Raw genomic sequence first — 22,103 nt, 5'->3', positions numbered from 1 at the left:
TTTGACAATATTCAAGTCCAACAGCAACATACAGCAGTTTCAGGCGTTGTATATCTTCCATTTGACGAAGAAATTATGATACCTTCAACATTATATATATGAAATATAGGCATATGTCTGCAACAAACTACTAAAACAATCAGGAGCGCTATTATTCGGATGGATTCGCAAAGATTCGCCTATCGTAGTTACCCTTCGGATTGATTCGTATACGAGCGTATACCGTTCGTTTTCTGAACGTTAACTTATCGTTATATGTCGCTTAAATGCGTCGGATTGAATTCACTACAATACGCAAATCCTCGCTATAGTTCGCAAAAGTTCGCAAGCTATCGCAAAGATTTTTTTTCTGATCGTCCTATTTCGCTTGATATGCAAATCAAGTAATCATGATATGCAAATTAGCTGAGAGCTGCGACCTCTAACGCCAGTTGACGAACGCTATGCGAAGACTTTCCGATCGGCTAACGTATTGAAACAAATTTTAACGAACGATAGACGAAACTTTCATTCGTCAACAATTTTTGAACATGTTTAAAATTTTCCGACGAACAGAGATAATCGCAACGGACGCAAAAGCTCACAAACGCATCCATACGAACACCACCAACTATGTGCAACTTACATATACTAATGAGAACGAATTTCGCTGAAGTCTTATTCGCCAGTACACGCAAGTTAACGTCGGGAGACTTTCGCCTGTGTGTGAGGAAGCCTTTAAGAGACAATAGCGTCGGTATTTGCACGAGACACTTAACCTTCGCACAGGTCATCACGAACCACAAACTAAACATTCATGAAAAGTAGGTTGCCACAACATAAACATTGCCAATACTTGTGACATCGAGGATTGCTTTATCCGCTGATGGTGGCCACCACGCAACCAACAGTATAAACGCTTAAACATAAGACGCAAATCGAAATCATCCCGCCCTATAGAAGCAAAGTTTCACTATTTCAACGACACAGACCATAAACGAGAAGCGCAATTACACAAGATACTCGTGGTAGCACATGACGGCGTTTAATTCTAAATTACACGACAATGGCGGAACATTAATTAGGAACATTCAAATAACAAAAGCAGAAAGTTAACAAAGAGAAAAAGTGAGCTTTATTAACACATTTAACAAACAATCACATGGCATTGTACTCAGCGATGACGCGAAGATATCGCGATCTTGAGGTGGAACGAGCATGAAACGTCATAAAAGAAACGCACAAAGTGTGAACATGGCACAATCATGTGATGTGTGTACAGTCAGATACATGGATATCTCACAATAAGGATTGTAATTTAAATATAACGGGTGATTACAAATTAAACTTTCGTTTTTAATACAATATAATATACATCAACATATATTGTATTTAACGACCAACATCTTGGACGGCGAGAAGCTTAAACGAGTTACAAGCTTCAAGTACCTCGGCGCAACCTTGTACAAGGATGGTACAAGTACCGCTGAGGTCAGTTCAAAATTGCCATGGCAACCACAGCGACGGCCAGACCGAGCAGTCTGTTCTGATGTTCAGAGTGGACATAGGGCGTTTGTCCACACAGCGTATACATATTCATGTTAGTATCAGAAATTAATAGAGCTTTTTACATTGTATTTTCAACGACAGTGTTGGTGTCCCTACTTATTGCGAAATAAATGCAGGTATTATGAACGTTGTTATTCTGTGACACTTGTTACTGGAACGTGTTACAGTCGTGTTTGCATTAAACAAATTGGTAATACATGGAACGAATGGGTACGCATGTTTGAGTGCATACTTCTATGTTTCCCATTTAAACTGCTCGTAATATAAAGTAGCTATATATAGGAATGCTCGTGTAAATTTACAACTAATAGCACATTAACAAATTAGGATTACAATGTTTGTGGATAGAGATAATATTATCTATTTTTACTGTTTCCGATTTCGGACAAACATTACAGCAGTCTGTAGGGTTGGAGTAGAATGATGATAATTAATTGGTTCATTTTACGTGTATCGTTTTAACAAATGAATATATAACAGTTTAATACATATGATTGAAACAATGTTATGCTAATCAACTGTATTTGAAATGCCCAGGAATGCTGATAACGTACTATGAGCTAGTTCAACTGGACATACATTGTTAACGATTGTCTTGCGTTGATAAAAGCTTAAGAATGTCCTTGAGATATTAAATTATGAAGTATGTGTTTTTATTTCTTATTTTGTTTTACGTTAGTTTTATTGTGCGATTGAACGAGTACTCGAGTAATAAATAACCACAGCTCCTCAATGGATGCAGGTTTGATACAGAATGATGCAGAAACAAAGAAACGTCGAATTAATCAACACTACCTTTTGACCTCATCGATAATGATGACTTTATCCTGCGCAAAAAAAACATCAGTGCAATGCGTATCGTTTAAATGCAGTACTTCATTTTGCAACAGATCACAGTACCAGTATCCACACTTATGCTTACTTGAGTTCATACCTTTCTAATACGTTTTTGATATATAATAACCGCTATTGAAGGAACATACTAGTCGCTCGCATTGTTAAAACTTCAAAACTATATCGCGACGAAACTGTTACTGTTTGCTTGACATAATATGATTGAGCAGTTTTTATTTCAGGCGAACATATAAGTGTTCTATCTCATGATTGCCACGGCGATGATCTTAAGCATTGTCACCACCCAAGTGAATGCACCGACCGATTCAGATTTTTGGCTTCTAATAAGTAATTTCTTCTTGTACGGCGGCGGACCGCTTCATCAAACCAGTTGCAGCCTTACCGGCAATATGTACCGTAGTCAAAGTTAAGATCAGCGAAGAATAGAAAAGCAATGCGCACACTGGTTGTCGGATCGTTCACAACCCTGTTTGGTGTCATTTGAGCTTCATCTATCGCATAGTGAAAACAAACGTGTTAACACCGATGAAGACAAACCAAAATGAAGAAACAATAAAATGGAATAGCACGCGGTTATAATTTTATATATTGCTTCATTGCAAGTAGTATAAATTAAAAGAAGTATAAGGATGTAAGTTTAAATTAGATGTTTGAATTTGAACCAGTTTAATGCTGTGTACTCATTTATTTCATTCATATCAATTTTCTCCGGATGATTAAAACTTCATGAAAATATAAGATAAATCACTTTGTTTCTAATATATGTATTTAAGCGAACTAAAAACAAAACAACAATGCACGTGAAACTCCAAACTCTTTCCAACTGATGGATTCGCGTCAAAATATGTTGTGTTTTTATCTATTGATTCAGTAAAAACACTTTGTACTCATAAGTCGTGCCAAAATATTCTGCTATAACGACATAGTCATACGCATAAATGAAATACACGTTAAATAAAACCTCTCATTTATATATTTGATTACAAGTTGTATTGTCTTACCTATTTAGTTTTCAGCAATCTATGATAACTTCTCTTAATATGCGTAAGCTCAAAGCTTCCATAAGTTTTCTCGACCTTATCGTTGAATCTCGTTAATGCGATAAGATATGCCAGCTTTCTGTCACACCAGAGTGATAACTACACGCGTCTAGGTTCTACATTTTTGTAAAGATTAAACTAATTGGATAGTGAACTATATAAATGTATTGTTCATTTGCATGATTAATCCATTTAATATTCTTTATTTCGGTATACAAACAAAAAGTGCATACAAACTTTAAATTTAAGTCGAATTTCCGTCTGGTTTATAGGCCAAACGCCATATGCGTAATGCCAATCCCCTGTATGTTAACTCATGACTCTAAAATGCAAGTGTTATGCGCAAAACATAAATGGCTTAAAAAACTTACGTTTTAACATAAACATGGACTGAAACTAGGTCAGAGATTAGCAGGTTGTGACGCTATTTTTATTGATCTGCGGTTGACGTTGTCAAACATCAGTTACTGCTTTAATATTAATTTTTTGAAGTTGTTTTATCATGTGGGTTTATTTTTTGTATAAAATAGTGAAATCGAGAATGCCTACCATTGTGCCGATATACTATCTACGGCGATAATGTATGACGTTTGCAATCTCTACGTAGTGTTTTTGTTCCTAACTCTCACATACAGTCTCTGCCATCACACACGTGTACATCCTTCCAGATCTTGAACTATTTTTTGTTTAAGTATAATATTATGAAACGTGGTATAATTTAACTTAATATTATATAAATAAAGTAATAGTTAACGTTCAAAATACAAACATATTTTACCTAAATTAAAAAAAAAGTGAAAAAATAAAAACGGGAACATTATAGTACCAAGTGGCTCGGCTATCATGACTTGGTTGGTTATGAAGGCAGGGCTTTAATCAAACTATGAAGGTTCCATTCAAATCCCTGCGCGGAGGTTGGGATTTAGGATTAAGGGAAGTGTAGACCGCAAGTCACTTAATAAAAACATGCCACTTCGTGACTTGGAAAAAGAGCAGTACAATGTTTAATTGATACATTTATATAAATACGTTAAGAATTATGAGCGTCTGAATATAAAACATTTGTATTTAAAACAAACTTGAACTAGTAAATAACGGGGCCAATTCGCGGAATTGGCTTTTAAATAGAACAATCCTAAGATCTGGCCGTTTAGGGTGGCAGAGGTATACTTTTTTTAATAGCACATGCATTATCGTATCTGGTTTCTATAGTTAGTCATCCCCACTTCGTAATAGTCATGATTATTTCCTCAGTACCTGAACGGTTTATTAAAGGTGCCTTTTCACAGATTTTGGCATGTTTTGAAGTTTTTCATTAAATGCTTTAAATTGATAAATGTAAACATTTGATCTAAAATGCTTCAGTTAAAAAATCAAGAATACAATTTAAAAAAGAAAAAAAGTAACCTCCAGCAGGGCTCGAACCACAGACCCCTGTAATCCTGGAGTAAAAGAAAACCACTCGACCATCCGTCCTCCTGCGACGAATCCGTCCTCTTGCAACGAAGGAAGTATTTTATATTAGCAATTCTCGTAGTTTCACAAAATATAACGACAACAACAGAAAGATCCAAATTATTCAATCGTTTCGTGTTGCAACGCTTTATAACTTACAGGTTTTTAAATCGTCAAAAGATTCATATAATGGCTATTTTAGAGCTTGGTTAATGTTCAGTATTACTGTTTCCTCACAAATATCATAACTAAAACGAAACTTTGCGAATCTGAAACAACTTTTTTCAATTTTGTCAATTTACGAAAACGTGAAAAGGCCCCTTTAAGTAGTGGGAACGACTTAATTGGCATTAACAGCGCCATATCTTCACTGGGAACGACTTTGTAACTAGTAAGGAAAATATAATAAACGACATAATTAAAATATGAGAATACATGTACATGGTTAAAAGAACTCAAAGAGCGAATCAGTCCGATTTATGTCGACCGAAATTACTATAGCCGCTATAGAAGTTTTCATTGACGATGCTGTTTCAGCATCGTCTAAGGTATGATACCATTCAAAAAATCTTCACAATGGCGACCTATGTAAAAGACCGAGCCAGTCCGATTGAGATAATGCTCGGGTCGTAGAAATACCGAAATCCCCGTAATTACCGAAATACTTCGAAATCCCAAGAAATCCACCGAAATCCCCAGAAATCTCCCTTTATATTGATTATTTCTCAAAATACTGCGAATATTAATATATAATATTGCAAAATACACTGAAATCACTGATGAAACATTGTTTTATCCAAGTTTTATCGTGAAAAACTAAAATATAAACATTATTATTGGGATTCCCAGAATGAATTCATAGTGCATATTTGCACAAGCACGATCAGGTACCGAAATCCCCGCTGTAAAGGCCTTCAAGTGTCAAAAATTTATCTGGGGCTTTTTTATATTATAAAACAGCGGTACAGTCAAATACTTAACAACAATATCCCACTTCTGTTGAAAAACATTGACTTGTAGCGGGGATAACGGTAATTCTACATTCGCCTTACAGAGTTGACGTACGTGTTTCAACATTCAAATTGTTTTACTTTTTTAATCAGTGTTTTTAACGATTTATAAACATAGCTCCAGCATCAGAGCTTCAGGCAATGAATATTTTACCCCCTGATATTTTTTCTAATGGATACTTTTGCTAGTTCCTATATTCAATACAATCAAATATATGTTAAGTAGTATCTGTACTAAAGATTACATTTGTACATTAAATATTATTTTTAGTGTTAAAATGATAAAGTCAAAGTGTTAATGCTAGATGAATAAAGAGCCTTAGTCAAGTGATATTTAAACATGTTTAAATAGTAAAACTTTCTGAAATGTACACATTTTCTCTTGAGCACTGGCCAGATATAAAATGTATACCACTTAACCACTTTTATATGAAGCTCTGACCAGATCGCAAATGTTTATCCCTTTTCTGTGGCACCCTGGTCATCTCCTGATGATCACCTAACAAACATCTATCAAAATGGCAAATTATGCAGAACAGTACATTTTATTCAATGGTTGAATGAAATACTTCAGAAAAAAATTGACACCCTTTTCACATGTGAAAATTTAACTTTCACAGTCTTGTAAAAAGAGCCTGCACCAAACACAGATAAAAAAAACTTTTTATTTGTGGATCATCCCATATCTTGATACTCTATGTGGATAAATATCTCAAGTCTTCATAAAATCAGGACTCAAAAATTGTATTTTAAGTCCTTAATTGACCTGGCTAAAGTTATCAGATTATTATAAGCTCAATCAGTTTATTTATATCACTATTTGTGCAAGAAAAAAAGAAAAACAACGCACCCATTAGCCTGTTTCAGGACCTCCATGCAGAAGCGCTTTCCTTTCCTACATTATACTGTGGGCAAACTCGCTTTGAAAATTCTACTCGTTCAATTTCACTTCATTACAGTGATATTTGCAAGTGGGAACTTCGTAATATTGATAGACGTGTTGCATTGTGTGTACCAAATATGTTTTTTAAGCTGAAAAGATTGCAAATAAAGCAGATTAGAGACAAAGTACATCTTGCAATAAGATAATGCAAAACAAAAGGCATATCATTTACAGAAGGTGATATCTTAACGCATGGTTTTGTTGACAAACTTACAATGCAAAATTATGGATATAGAGTTTTAAGGACACTGCGTGGTTCTCCACCATACTGGGAAGCAGCTAAAAGAGATCTTTTTGCATTATTTCGTCAGCTTGGCATACCAAGATGGTTCTGCTCATTTTCGGCCGCAGAGACCAAGTGGGAACCTTTATTAAGATCTTTGGCCAAGCTTGTCCATGGAAAAGATGTTTCTACAAATGATATTGAGACTATGTCTTGGCAAGATAAATGTGTTTTAATAAAGTCTGATCCAGTGACTTGTGCTCGTTACTTTGATGAAAGAGTACAAGTTTTTGTTAAACATGTTTTGAAACATCAGTCTCATCCTGTAGGTGAAATACTAGACTTCTTCTATCGTGTTGAGTTTCAACAGCGAGGATCTCCCCACATTCACATGGTTTTATGGGTAAAGGGTGCTCCTTTTCATGGTGATTCCTCTGATGAAGAGATAGCTGCATTTATAAACAAATATATTGCATGTTGTCAAAATGAAAAACTGCTTGAATTGGTTAATTACAAGACACATCAGCATGCAATCACTTGCATGGAGAATGGAAAGACCATTTGTCGCTTTGGGTTTCCAATTCGTCCAATGCTTGGAACACAAGTTTTGCATCCAATTACTGACTCTGAAGAAGGTGTAGTTTCTGGCACATATGAAAAAGTGATGACATGTCTTAATGAAATAAATAGAGAACAAACTGACATGACGTTTCAACAATTGCTTGATTTGTTAGAGATGGGCCACACTACATACATTAGAGCTATTCGATCTTCTCTTTCCAGACCTAAAGTGTTTCTGAAACGTTCAGTTTTGGAAACTCGCATAAACAATTACAATACAGAACTTCTGAAATGCTGGAAAGCAAACATGGACATACAATACATATTGGACCCATATTCTTGCGTTTCTTATATTGTTTCTTACATCTCTAAGGGTCAGAGAGGCTTGTCAAACCTCTTACGTGACGCATGTAATGAGGTTAGAGAGCTAGACAGTGATGTTAGACAACAAGTGCGACGTATAGGCAACCAGTTCCTTTCTAGTGTTGAAATTGGAGCGCAAGAGGCAGCACATCTTACACTTCAGATGCCACTTAAAAGATGCACACGAGAAGTTGAATATGTTGATACAAAAATGCCAGAGGACAGGATATCTCTAATTAAGCCATTTACAGACCAGAAAGATTTGCCATCTTCTAAAGACATATAAATGGATAATGCTCTGAAGCGATACAAAAGAAAACCAAGAACATTGTATCATTTAAGTAACGCAGATTTTGTTTCATGGTATGATTTGTTCACAGAAACAAAAAGAGATAAGCCTGTTGCATTGAATGCTGAAAGTGAATTACCTGAGGTAGAATACAACAGTGATACGGATGAGGATGTGTTATTGCCTCGTTCGTCAAAAAGTTGTAATTCTGTTACTCTTGTATCTTCAATGCAATTGAGTAATTAAATAGTAATTAAATTGAATGCGTTTTAATTCCCTTTTATTATTGTTTAATTTGAGTTACAATGCTATGACGTTAAATTTTATTTACACTTAAATTTATTATGAATATTGCTGGGCCAAGTGTGAGGTTGAGCGCTCTATAACCAGGTTTAAACCCCCCAATGCTTTTCATTGACCGTTCCAAGGCGGTGACCCCAGCTTTATTCATATTTTGTGTTTATGTTGGTTTGTATTGTGCTGTATTGTGCTGTTTTGTACTGTTTGGGCAATCGATCACTTGCCTTAAATAAAGGACCAACTAATTGTTTTTAATGAAAATTCAATACTGCTCCAGCAGCTGGAGTTTTACTTCTTTATACTGAAGAAAGTGAGGATTGTAAAATTGTAAAAATTGTATGTAGAACCAAAGTACGGAAACGTACTTGTCAGAAAGTAATTTACAATCATGTTACACCTATTAATCATGACAAAGAAGAACATTTCCGTGAAAAAAATCATGCTTTACTCATCTTGGCGTAATGAAGAAGATTTGATTAATAGATATGAATCATACGAGCAAAGTTATCATGCTAAAGAATCGATACAGGTAAATAAACCTCACTACGAGAAAAAATGACATCTCTTATGAGAATCTACATGATCTTGAAATTGAAAATTTGTGCGCAGTTGTCAATCCAGAAGTTCAACATACAGAATCTTTGGTGGCAGAAGAAGGTTGCTCACAGTCATCCATGTATGGTTGCTTTGATCCAGGATGTGCTTCTTCTGTTGAGGAAGGCAATGATATCGGTGAGGATTTTGGAATACGTAGAACACGTGTCTGTACAGGAAGTCTACCATGTAATGAAATGGGTGATGAACAGTATTTGCAACATGTAAGATTATTAAATGTGGAGCAGAAGAACATCTTTTACTATATCATACAAAAAGTGAAGACCAGATCCTTGCCTTTCTGCATATTCCTCTCTGGTTGTTCAGGTTGCGGAAAGTCTGTAGTCATTCGAACACTTCATCAAGCCCTTCTGAAGCCTTTCAATCATTTGCGCAATGAAAGCCCAGATATATTAAAACAATTGTTTTGTGCACCTACAGGTAAAGCTGCCCATAACATAGGGGGGAGCACAATCCACTCGGCATTCTGCATTCAAGCAAATCAGGGTTTTCAATTCAAACCACTTGACATGCAACAACTAAATACTATGCGAGCACTTTACAGTGATCTAAAAGTAGTAATCATAGATAAAATTTCATGGTGGGGAGGCGTAAGTTTAATTTTATAAACTTGAGATAACAAGAAATTAAAGGTTGCACTAAACCATTTGGTGAAGTTAGCATTCTTGCAGTAGGTGATCTTTATCAGTTGAAACAAGTTGATGCATGGATTTTTTCTCAGGTTTACCATAAACCAGAGTTGGAGTGTTTAGGCTAAAACTTATGGGAAGATTAATTCGAGGTTTTTGAACTGACAGAAATTATGAGGCAGAAAGATGATTGTGATTTTGCTCGACTCTTGAATAGGCTGCGAAAAGGTTTTCATACTGAGGAAGACTTAGCTGTATTAGGCCATAGACAAATTGAACAATTGGGTATTAATAGACAAACACTGAAACATAAGGCCCATTAATTTTGTACACGTGCAGATGTTAGGTCTCATAGTGAAATGATACTTTCTGACGTAAATTATTCAGCTAAAATAGCAATTGGGGCAATAGACTCTGTGTCTGGAAATATTAATGCTTCCCTTCAAGCTGATATATTATCTAGAATACCTGAAGATCCAAGTAAAACAATGGGCTTACAGAAGAAACTAGAACTTGGTTTAGGTATGCCTGCAGAGTTGTGTTCAAACATAGACACTACAGATGGTCTAACAAATGGTGCTTCATGTTATATAAGAAAATTTGACTTCAGGGTTGAAAATTCATGCAGATGTAGTATTGTTTGGGTTGAATTTGATGACAAAACAATTGGAAGCAGCTGGCGAACAAAATACAGACATTTGTATATAGATGGTGTGTTGATGTCCTGGACCCCAATCCTTGAAATAAGTAAAAGGTTTGCTTATAAATTTTATAAAACTTACCAAATTGTGAGACGCCAGTTTCCTCTTTATAATTCTGCTGGTAAAACTATACATAAAGCACAAGGTTCAACAATACAACAATACAAGAGGCTGTGTTCGATTTTGGGTCAAAGAAAACATATCACATTCATTATGTTGGCCTAAGTAGAGTGTCAAATATTTCTGGTATGTTTATCCAGAATTTCAATTCAGACAAAATAACTGTGTCCTTTGAGGTCCAGTCTGAAATGGAACGCCTTCAAACCCATAAGCAAATTGAAATGTTCCCAAAATTTGGACCTTCATCTGAGGGGATATTAAAACTATGCTTTCAGAATTGTCGATCTTTGAAAAAACACATTGAGGATGTCAAGCAAGAACATACCTTGTTGTCCACAGATGTAATTGGTTTTGTAGAAACAAGATTTTCAATCTCTTTTCCTACTGTCAATTTTGAGATGCATGGATTTAGGATGATCTCTTCAAATTATGAGCAAGCACAACATGGGATAAGCATTTACCACAAAAGCTATGTAGATACTGTTTCTGTCACATTTAATACAGTAAATTGAATTGAATATGGTCTTGTATCAGGAATTGGAAATATATTTGTCTACTTTGTTTATTGTCCATCAAAGATGGTTGCTGTTCTCAATGTCTCTGCTTTTCTATTGTCAGTTGTTGGTAAGATTTCGACTTTTTCTTTGGATATGAAACTTTTATTTATGGGAGATTTCAATTTCGAGTTTAATGAGCATGCATGTGTTGCACAGCTTTTTAAAGACAGACATGGTTTGAGACAATTGATCAATTGTGTGACAACAGACTATGGAAGTTGTCTATATCATATTTATACTGACTTGCCGTATCATTGCTTGGGAGAACTTTTGAATCATACTATTCAGACCATAAAGTCGTGTATATAGAGGTCAGAAAACCAGAAGAGATTTTATAAGATAAACAAAGATTGTTTAAATTATGATCCCTTGGATCGAATTTTAAATGATCCCATCCTGGGGTCACTTGATTTAAAGGCACTTAATCACATTTTGTTTATGTCATTTATCTGTTAAACAGTTTAATTTCTGATAGTTTATACTTATATAAGTTCATTAGGCACTAGTTTTTGTTATAGTTTCATTGTAAGTATTTTGTTATTTGATTTCCCTATCATGGTTGCTCAATCAAGATAGATTTATCATGTTATAATTAATTTCAATTACCAAATCATCCATGTGATTTATAGGAAGAACTTAATCTATTCACTATATTTATGACAAATGTACATTATCAATTACATATTTGAGCACAAATCATTAAGAAACCCATATTTATAAAATTTTCATTAGGCGTAAAAAATAATTTTTGTTTCCAGTGGCCCGACCCTACCTATTTTTTGCCTCCAGTCCTAATCTTTTTTGAGCCGAAAATTCGATAAAAATCGGACCGCGTCCTTTTCGGCGACGCTCAAAAAATTGTCTACGTTATCGGCATATTATTTTTATTGTTATTGAAGCACACGTGGTAGCTGGCCAATCAACATTGAGTTTGCTCACACATAATATTAAGTCATTCATGCGCACTGTATACTTGGAATACACAGTTGATCTTGTCGTCTGCCAACAATATGGCGGCCGATAGCATACGTCATATTTAAAAGTGAACAAATTAAAAGAAGCATAACAATAAATAAATTATTTCTAAGCTGATCACTTTACACCTTTTTACTGACTATCGATCTGAATTAAAAGATGATAATTAAATGATCAGTTATATTTCAACGATGTTACACCTTTCTGCCGATTATTGTTTGAAATTAAAGGGTGATAATTAAGTTGTTATTTACCCACAAAAAATGCTATTGTAAAGCAATATGTCAACCAAATTGTATATTTGCTAGCTTTTTCTATGTCTGCAGTCAAACGATATGCAAAGTTGATGTTATGTGCAAAACGCTTACAATTTTTCAGACTGTTGTTTTCGGATACATTATTTTTCGTCAATTATAATTTATTTTTGAAGTTCTTCTTAAAAGAAATAGAATGACGAAAACACATGAAGTGATACGGATTGTGTGGTTTATAACATTTTGACTTGTATTCTCTGGAATATACAATTGGAAAGACTATAAAAAAGAACATTTGGTAAGGGCTCTGGATGGGGTGGGGGATCTGCCCTTTATTCCTGTTGGGTTCATGCAGCTGCGGTTCCAAGACCCCCGGCCTAATTTTTAGGATTTTAAATTTGGAACAATCAACACCACTATTAAATGTACATCTATTAAGTATTTTATGTTTGTACTTTGACAGGTACCATACACATTATTTCTATATTGAAAACTGTATGTTACATTATGATATGTGATATGTCCTTGTTGTCATTAAAAGAAATATAAACAAGTAGATAGTACATGTATATGTAATTATTTCAAAACCAGTTTTCGCGCACCGAAAAACAAAAAACTGGTTGGCTCAAAGAAATTTTGGGACAACCCTTGCCGCTAGCCCTGGTAGATAGACCCCACGACACCAGTACATAATATAATCTGAAATGTGGTCCTTTGGAAGCATAAACTGCATCCAAGAAATATAATAGCACATCCAGTTTGATTGGGTCTGTTCATGGTGATAATGTTACATGCAACAACACTCGCGTCCCCCTAAGCACGGCTTTTGGGCTATTTAATATACTAGTATTATAAATTATAAATAATATAGTATACACTCCATGAACCCAAAGGAACAGAAAGTATAACAACACTGAATCCCTATAGACACGGAGGGGCAAGCTTACTGCGACTTTAGTTATGCCTTTTATTGGTCATAAAATTGATAATTAAAGCAGTTGCCAGAAGTCAACATTAAACTTAGAATTAAGGAAAGCAACACATGCAAAATTAAAGAACAGCAAGTTTTTATTTCATAAAAGAATTTAAATACAGCCAAATAGCATTACATACATGTACATCATCACATTCATTGTACATACAGTTCTACAAAAAAAATGAGAAGAAGATGCGCCATGAACGATATTTTCTAAAACAAAATATTTTTAAAAATAAAATTATTTGCCTGCATACCTACCCTTATTTTTTAGGCCATGTCAGTGGAAACAAACATTATTATTTTTAAGGCCTTACTTCCCTTTGTCTATCTTGTGCGATTCCCCTAGGATAGATTAGGAATAAATGAATTTAATGCTCTGTACTGGTTTAGTGTTTGTTGATTTGGTTTTGATTGTTAAATAATGTCAACAGAGATGAAAATGAAAAATGTGTGTTCGAAAATAGCTGGCATGTTCATGACATGCTAACCCTATAAGTTCTCATTCACATATTCCACAGGTATAATGCTCTCATGACGTTATTTTCATTTTTGAAAATTTGCATTTTTATACAGTTCTGTTTTGCGTAGATTAAAACATTGCCAGGTAAAGATCATTGTTTAAACAGCAATTCGTCGGGTTCTTACCCAATCTTATAAGTTTATTTATAACTGGTCGCATGGAGATGGGTAATTTACCAATATTCTGCCAAGATTCGTGATTTTGGCTATCACATATTTTGCATAATTTCGTAATTTCCTCTGACAAATAGGGACAGCAAATAAGTGGAATCTACTGTAACTATATATAAATCTTTTTTTTTAATTAGTCGAAGGACACAGTTTTCAGTCAGTCGACCACTTTAAAATCCCAAGTGTCTTTCTCATTTTTTTATTCTTCTTATGAAATTTTGAGATTTATCTGAAATTGTATTTTACTGGTCGGATAATAAAGTCATTTGTATTCACCTCGTGGTGTTGTTAAATATATCACCACAAGGAAATGACATGAGCTCAAAATAATGTGTTCAATATGTTACATAAATTCTTTTCAGATGGCTTTAATTGAGGAAGTGTTTAGAAACAGGGCATCTCGGCCAGTAGAGAGAGCCGTGAATCTGCTGATCGTGGCCAGAAATCAACCATCTACATATAACACTAGCATTGGTGAAGAAAAAAACATTTTAACTGTGGCTGCAAGTGATGGCGTGCAGATGATTAAGGTCATCATCAACTACCAATCCAAATTCATGAAATTTAAAACTGGCACCACTCTGTCTGTAAGAAAATGTATTAGAAAGACACTTGATGGGGAACAGACCCTAATAATTACATCCATGTGATTTATAGGAAGAACAACTAAGGTGTTCATTACACAGGCCTTGGTAGCGCCTGGGAGACATGTCCAGCAGGGACAAATTCTCATCAATCCGCCTGCAGCTGATGTGCTGCCAATTCAGACGGCAATAAGGTCGCCACTTAAACAGCGAGTGTCTGTTTGCGGGCGGATATTTCAGGTATATCTCGCTTTAACTTTACCATTTTAAAGGTTAGGACTGATTGTTAAATTCAGAAAATTATAACTTCATTTTGAAAAAAAAATACTAAAAAAAATGACTAAAAACTGACATCAATATATTCTTCGATATATTGAAGAATAAATTCTACAGCGATGTTGAAACACGTGTACTATATGTAGAACTTGTCAACATAATTTAAGTATCAAAAGGTAAAGAGCAACTTCTTTTTCTCGGCATACAGCACCACTTATGACGACACAAATACGTTTAACCAAAACATAACATTTGACTGGTATATAGAGACATATTGTAGTGCCATAAGTGATGCTTAAAATGTAATTCAATATCTTCCATTGGCATCACTGATTAATGTGATTAACTGTTGATGTTAAAATATTCAACTTCATGAAGAAGAATGGTTATAACGTAAAAAACATTTTGTACATTTAGAAATGCTCTGTATGCTATATGACGACTTTAAGAATGTGTTCCCATTTACTCTGACATCAAAAGTAAACATAATTCTTGAAGATAAAAAAAAGTTAGTATATAAGAAGAAAGTTCCTAGTTTTCAAACTGTTGAACAATTACTGAGAAAAGACTTTGTGTAAAAAATAAAACTGTTTATTCAATTGTTGAGTCAGTTGACTCAATGCAAACTGCTAATGCAAATATGTGCCATGTCGAACAAGGAAGGGTCATTTCAAATTTAAGAAACATAAAAAATACTTCTCTCAATTGTCCTTGAATGTTTTAGTACTGAAATATTGAGATGTTTCATTGAATTGTACCATATGTAAGCACTTGACATGATTGCAGTTTATTTGTTTAATGTAGTATTGACTTATTAAAGAGATTCACTATTTAAAAGTACATGTTGTGATGTTATGCTTTTCGACAATTACTGGAAAAATGCCATCAGTATGCCAAATTTTAACTTTATACCATGTATAGACAAAAACATACAGAAAAAAGATACCTAAAATTATAGAACGCAGGTCCAAGAATAGACAAAGAACTTGATAGCGTAATTTAAGGAAAACATTCACCAAAATGGCTATTTTTCCGAAGATTCAAATTACCATAACTTTGGAAGTAGTTGAGATAAATTAATAATTCAAACTGATCTATGCAGGATTTTATGAGACCTTTAAGATGGTATCAACACATTTAAGATTTTTGTGACTTGAAATTTTTATAGAGGTTGCTACATATAGTGATCGGACCGTCCGTCTTTCCGTCACACTTTGTGTTAGGTTTCGCGTTGAGGTTTCGAAAAATGCTCATAACTTTTATTTCCCTTCACATAGCAACTTGATATTTGGCATGCATGTGTATCTCATTGAGCTGCACATTTTGAGTGGTGAGACATCAAGGTCAATGTCATCCTTCAAGATCAAAGGTCAAAAAAACATGTATCATTGTGTTTCTGACAATCACATCTCTTGTTAGTTCAAGTCTTGTTTCTACATTCAATAATGTCCATATGGCCCATTATCTTATTAAGTATAAACACACAACAGTAATTACTCTGTAAAATCTGTAGACTAAACGTTTATTTCTCTTTTTAGGAAGAAGACACCAAATCAGTTAAGGTGAAAGGCCTAGAAGTTCCGATAAGAACTGTAACCCTTGAAGATAGCACTGCAAAAGCAAAAGTCACCTTGTGGCGTGAGGCGGCGATGTCATCGGTCAAAACTGGCGACTTTATTGTTGTTACAGATGTTTTAGTTAATATGTACAAAAATGAAACATCTCTATCCTCTACAGCAAGGACAAGAGTTAAGGTATGTTACTTTTTTACATCTTATTAGTTCGACCCTTCATCAATGTTTTGTCCTCCACCACTATAGTTGGGGACATATTGTTTTTGCCCTGTCTGTTGGTGTGTTGGTTGGTCTGTTTGCGCCAACTTTAACATTTTGCAATAACTTTTGCTATATTAAAGATAGCAACTTCCTATTTGGCATGCATGTGTATCTAATGAAGCTGCACATTTTGAATGGTAAAAGGTCAAGGTAATTCTTCACGGTCAAAGGAAAAAAAACTAAATCAATGCGGCACTGAAGGGGACATAGTGTTTCTGACAAACACATTTCTTGTTTTATATTTAGATTATTCAGCTAAGAAAACCCGAGGTATTGTTATAGCCAGCTCGTCATTGTCGTGTCGTTGTTGTGTCGTGTGGTCCACTGGCGTCGTGCTAAAACCTTGACATTTTGCTCTAAAATCAAAGTGCTTCTACCTACATGTACAACTTTGAAACTTCATATGTAGATGCGCCTTGATGAGTTCTGCACGCCACACCAATTTTGGGATCACTAGGTCAAAGGTCACTGTCACCTCCAAAAAATAATCAAAAAAAATCTGACAAGCTTTCCCAGCCGAGCGTGCCACTCGTTGTGCGGTGCTCTTGTTTCCCTTCTTTATAAAGTACCAGTAAGGGGTACTTTCCCAATTGAAGAAAACCTACAAAATTCCCAATCTGTATGAATATTTCCCTAAGAAAAGGAAAATTTCGTGCGTTATTTTCCAAACGTGCATTATCTGCAAGTTAAAAAATAAAATGAGCACTGACACTTAACATTTTAAGCCAAAATGAATGGAAATCGATATTTGAGTTGATTTGTGCTATTGATACCAAGCAATTAAAATAACACAAAATTCCCAATTGGAAGATTTCATGACGCGAATTTTCCCATTTTCAGGGCTTTTTTTACGCTAATTGTCCCAATTGCTATGGTACAGGTACTTTAACCAATTGGGAAAGAAAATTCACTGTGATCAGTCCATATGTGAAAAGTCTTGGTCTACTCGCCCTATCATCAACATTACAATGTATACTGCTCATGTTGCATAATGTCAACGTTTTCTTACCAGTTTTGTCATTATGAAAATACTTTGTTCTATTGCATGCCTTTTGAACAGCCTAAATAAATTCAAACAAGTAATTAAGTATTTAAATAAGTAACTTGTATGGAACCGTGTTTATTTGATTAAGCCCCATTTTCGTATAAATACTAAGTGACATTATACATCACTAACACAATTGTTATGTCCCTCAGTCTACTGGGGGACATATTGTTTTTGCCCTGTCTTTCTGTTTGTTTGCGTGAAGCAGTAACATTGGCCATAACTTTTGCAATATTGAAAACAGCAACTTGATATTTGGCATCCATGTGTATCTAATGGAGATGCACATTTTGAGTGGTGAAAGGTCATGGTCATCCTTCAATGTCAAATATATGGGTCAAAATTGCTAATTTAATGTAAACTACAATTTTTTCGCAAGTTCAGGGTTTACAGGACGCGATATTCTGCGTCAAATACGCTTAAAATGCCAATCAGGACCTGTCATATTTGCGTCCCATGGAACGTACAATAATTTTAGCGCATTCGTTCTATTCATATCGACAAGAAACTTTGAAAGAAAACTGCAGTAAATAATTTTCTACAAGGATATATTAGTTGTCTCGTTTGTTGATTTATCGACCGATAGTATTATCTCGCACCTGATGTTGCTAGGTGCAGAATCCCGAATTGAGATTACATTGCAGTAATGTGAGCTATTTATGTCGCTATGAAAGAAAAGCTTCCTGAAGTTACGATAACTTATTATCTGGCAAGCAAGATTAAAACTATAAATAAATTAATACAATCTTTACTATAAATAAATAAATACAATCTTTAATTGTATAGGTTTTGTGCTAAATCTCGGCTATTGTTTACGTAAATAATCCATTAATTTACTTTTAGCTAATTGACTTTGACACAGCCAGCATATTTAGCATGCATTCACTGTTTGTAACTCAAATGGCGTGCATTTAAATATCCTCTTTTTCGTCTGCACAAATGTCAAAACAAGGTCACCTACTAGCATTCTTTCAAACAAATTTACAAATTATTTCTTGTTTGGTTATATATCAGTAGTATTCACACATAAAACAGTATCATGTTTCAATTGTAGTATGCTGAAAACAACAAATTCGGTATTCACAGCAAAAACCATCAAACAATACTTGCCATGAATAATATGCCATGCAAGTGTGAATGACGGGAGTGCTATACTACTAATATATCACCAAGTTATACTGGGACACCCATTTTAATTGACAGGACACCTGAGAATTACTAACTAGAGTCTTAGGAACCCCTTAAATTTGACATGAATGTAAAACCCTGCAGGTTCTTTAAGAAATGTCATATTTGATATGCTAATGTATCTCATGCATCTGAATGTTTGCAATATTGAATTGGTAGGGTCAAGGTCACCCATTAAGGTCTAACTTCAAGCTCTTGTAAAGGCTCAAATACTTCAACATTGACCAAAACTTTTCAACCATTTAACATAGTAACTGTGTATTTGGCATGCATGTGTATTTCATGGAACTGAACATTTTAATTGGTGGCAGGTTAACGTCATCCCACAAGGTCAAAGGTTAAATATTTTAGCATAAGCCATCACTTTTGAACTAATGCAAATAGCAACTTGATATTTCGTTTCTATGTGTAACTCGTGGAGCTGCACACCCCTTAAAATGTTAAGGTCAAGGTCATCATGAAAGGTCAAAGGTCAAAATGTGTTATTTCAAATGTGCCAAAACGTTTGTACCACTTGATACAGATACTTTTTATTTAAGATGCATTTGTAACTCATACAGCTGAAGCAATTATCTGTGACATTTTTTTATCAGGTTGAAATTCTTTTTAGGAAAAAAAAAACATTGAATAATCAATTAATGGCTGAATAAAAGAGATATTGAAGAAAAATCACAAAATCTGAGTGAACGTGAAGTATAAGTAATATCAAGCTATAACTGCTATTATGTCACACCATAAAAACAAGGCGTCATTAAATCAAAAGTAAGACAAGCATTTTCTTTCACATATTTAGGAATCAGATGCTCCCTTACAATAGAGGCGGATCATCGTGATAGGGGTCAGTCTGGAAGGCGGAATGGCAGACTTGCTGCTTGATAATGAAGAGATTGTGACAGTGCCTGCTGAACCCCTGATACTCGCACTGCCTAGTGAGACACATGACGTGGAGCAGTTGACGGTAGATGGTCCGGTCATATTTAACCTCAAGCAGAAAGAGAGTGAAATCACCAGTGTGTCTCTTGCTGAGTGATGGGACAGGACAAACTTACCAACAACTTGTAGCACCAGTATAACAAGATTCCTATAGCCATTTTACTATTATCATTATACCCCAAAAAACAAAGTTTAGGGGGGGGGTATAAAGGAGTGAGCTTGTCGGTCGGTCTGTCTGTCTGTTGGTCGGTCCGTATTCAGTGTCACTAATTCAAGTAATTTTAATCCATTATACACCAAACTTGGTCAGATGTTGTATCTAGATGATATCCAGGTCAAGTTCGAATATGGGTAATGTCGGGTTAAAAACTAGGTCACGGGGTCACTTAGTGCGTTTTAAACCTTAATCATTTCCGCTCTCTAATTCAATTAGTTTTCATCCGATCTTCACCAAACTTGGTCAGATGTTGTATCTAGATGATGTCTAGGTCAAGTGTGAATTTGTGTCATGTCGAGTAGAAAACTAGGTCACAGGGTCACTAAGTGCGTTTTAAACATTGAGCATGTTGTCCCCTCTCGAATTCAAGTTGTTTTCATCCGTTCTTCATTAAACATGGTCAGATGTTTTATCTAGATGATGTCTAGGTCAAGTAGGAATATGGGTCATGCCAGGTCAAAAACGAGGTCATGGGGTCACTTGGTGCGTTTTAAACATTGAGCATGGTGTCCGCTCTCTAATTCAAGTAGTTTTCATACGAGCTTTACCAAAATTGGTCAGAAGTTGTATCTAGACATTTTGTGAAGATAACATGCAAACATATTTTGTCTCAATGCGGCATGTGGGGGTATTTGCCACATCTGTGACAAAGATCTAGTGTTTCTATTGATAGGTTGTTTTATTTTCTTAGCATGGTAGCTCTTATTTACAAAAAACAGGTTATGGCATAATATTTGATAAGTTGCTGTTCTGTTTGCATCACGACATAGTGATCAATATGAGCTATTGACATAACAGACAATCTTCTTTGATTTTTTTCATTTAATACTACCAGTCACATTGATTATTCACGTCCATGCAATTACATTAAAGAAATAACCAATATGAGAAGACTTGTATTACTCAACATGCACTACTGTGTTTCCGAAAATATCTGACAACTGCCATTATATGCATGTTCCTGTGATGAATGCCATAACTCATACCAGTATTTAAAGATTCATTGTTTTGATCTACAATGTTATTTTTAATGTCACTGGATTGAAAGTTTGCAATCTTTATATATATATATATTTACATGTTTCTGTAGCAATTTTACATTTGAATATTAATGTAAGTTTAGATTTTACATTTTTTTAATGCGTGTTCAGAAAGTAAATGCTAAGTTACCAGAACTCTGTTTACAAAAAATATCCCTTGTGTTTATTTTCTTTTTGTTTGTATGTTAATTTAATAAACTCATCTAGTTTCATTGTTGATGATATGTGAGACAAGCACCATCCTGATGTTAACACCAGTTTCTTTAAAACCTTGCTCAGTGCACTGTTTTCGCCCCCTTATAGGTGACCTCAAACGGACTTGTCACAGGAGCATTATATGTTCATCCTTGAATGATGGTCAACACAGTTCTCTGATTCAGCCTAAGAAATATCTCAAAATTCAATAGCACCACTGCATTGATATCTATCAATTCCAGCAGTGTTTTCATGCAATGCTTGCATTTAAAGTAATGCACGCTCCAGCAGCTCAGGGCAGTGTCAACATCCACGACTGACTTTATGAACTCAGTCATGTGCTGGAAGAGCAAAAAAACTTCGTACTTGTCAGTCAGAATTAGTAATGGATGAAAGTTGGACTGGGTAACTTCAGCGTCATTCAAGTAAAACAACCTGAAATATATGTATATAAATTGATTATTTTTCATGGTGAAAATGGTCTTTTCTATCCCATCTGGTTTTATTGTTGATAATCTGAGATAGTACATCGGTGAGCCAAGCACCTTCCCGATGTTAACTCCAGTTTCATTTAAACCTTGCTCAGTGCACTTTTGTTTGGCCCTCTTATTGGTAACCTCAAACGGTCTTGTCACTGGATCATTAAATGTTCATTCTTGAATGATGGTCAACACAGTTCTCTG

This window comes from Dreissena polymorpha, chromosome 5 (genome assembly GCF_020536995.1).
Source record: "Dreissena polymorpha isolate Duluth1 chromosome 5, UMN_Dpol_1.0, whole genome shotgun sequence".
Classification (NCBI taxonomy): Eukaryota; Metazoa; Mollusca; class Bivalvia; order Myida; family Dreissenidae; genus Dreissena; species Dreissena polymorpha.
This window is presented reverse-complemented; position numbering follows the sequence as displayed.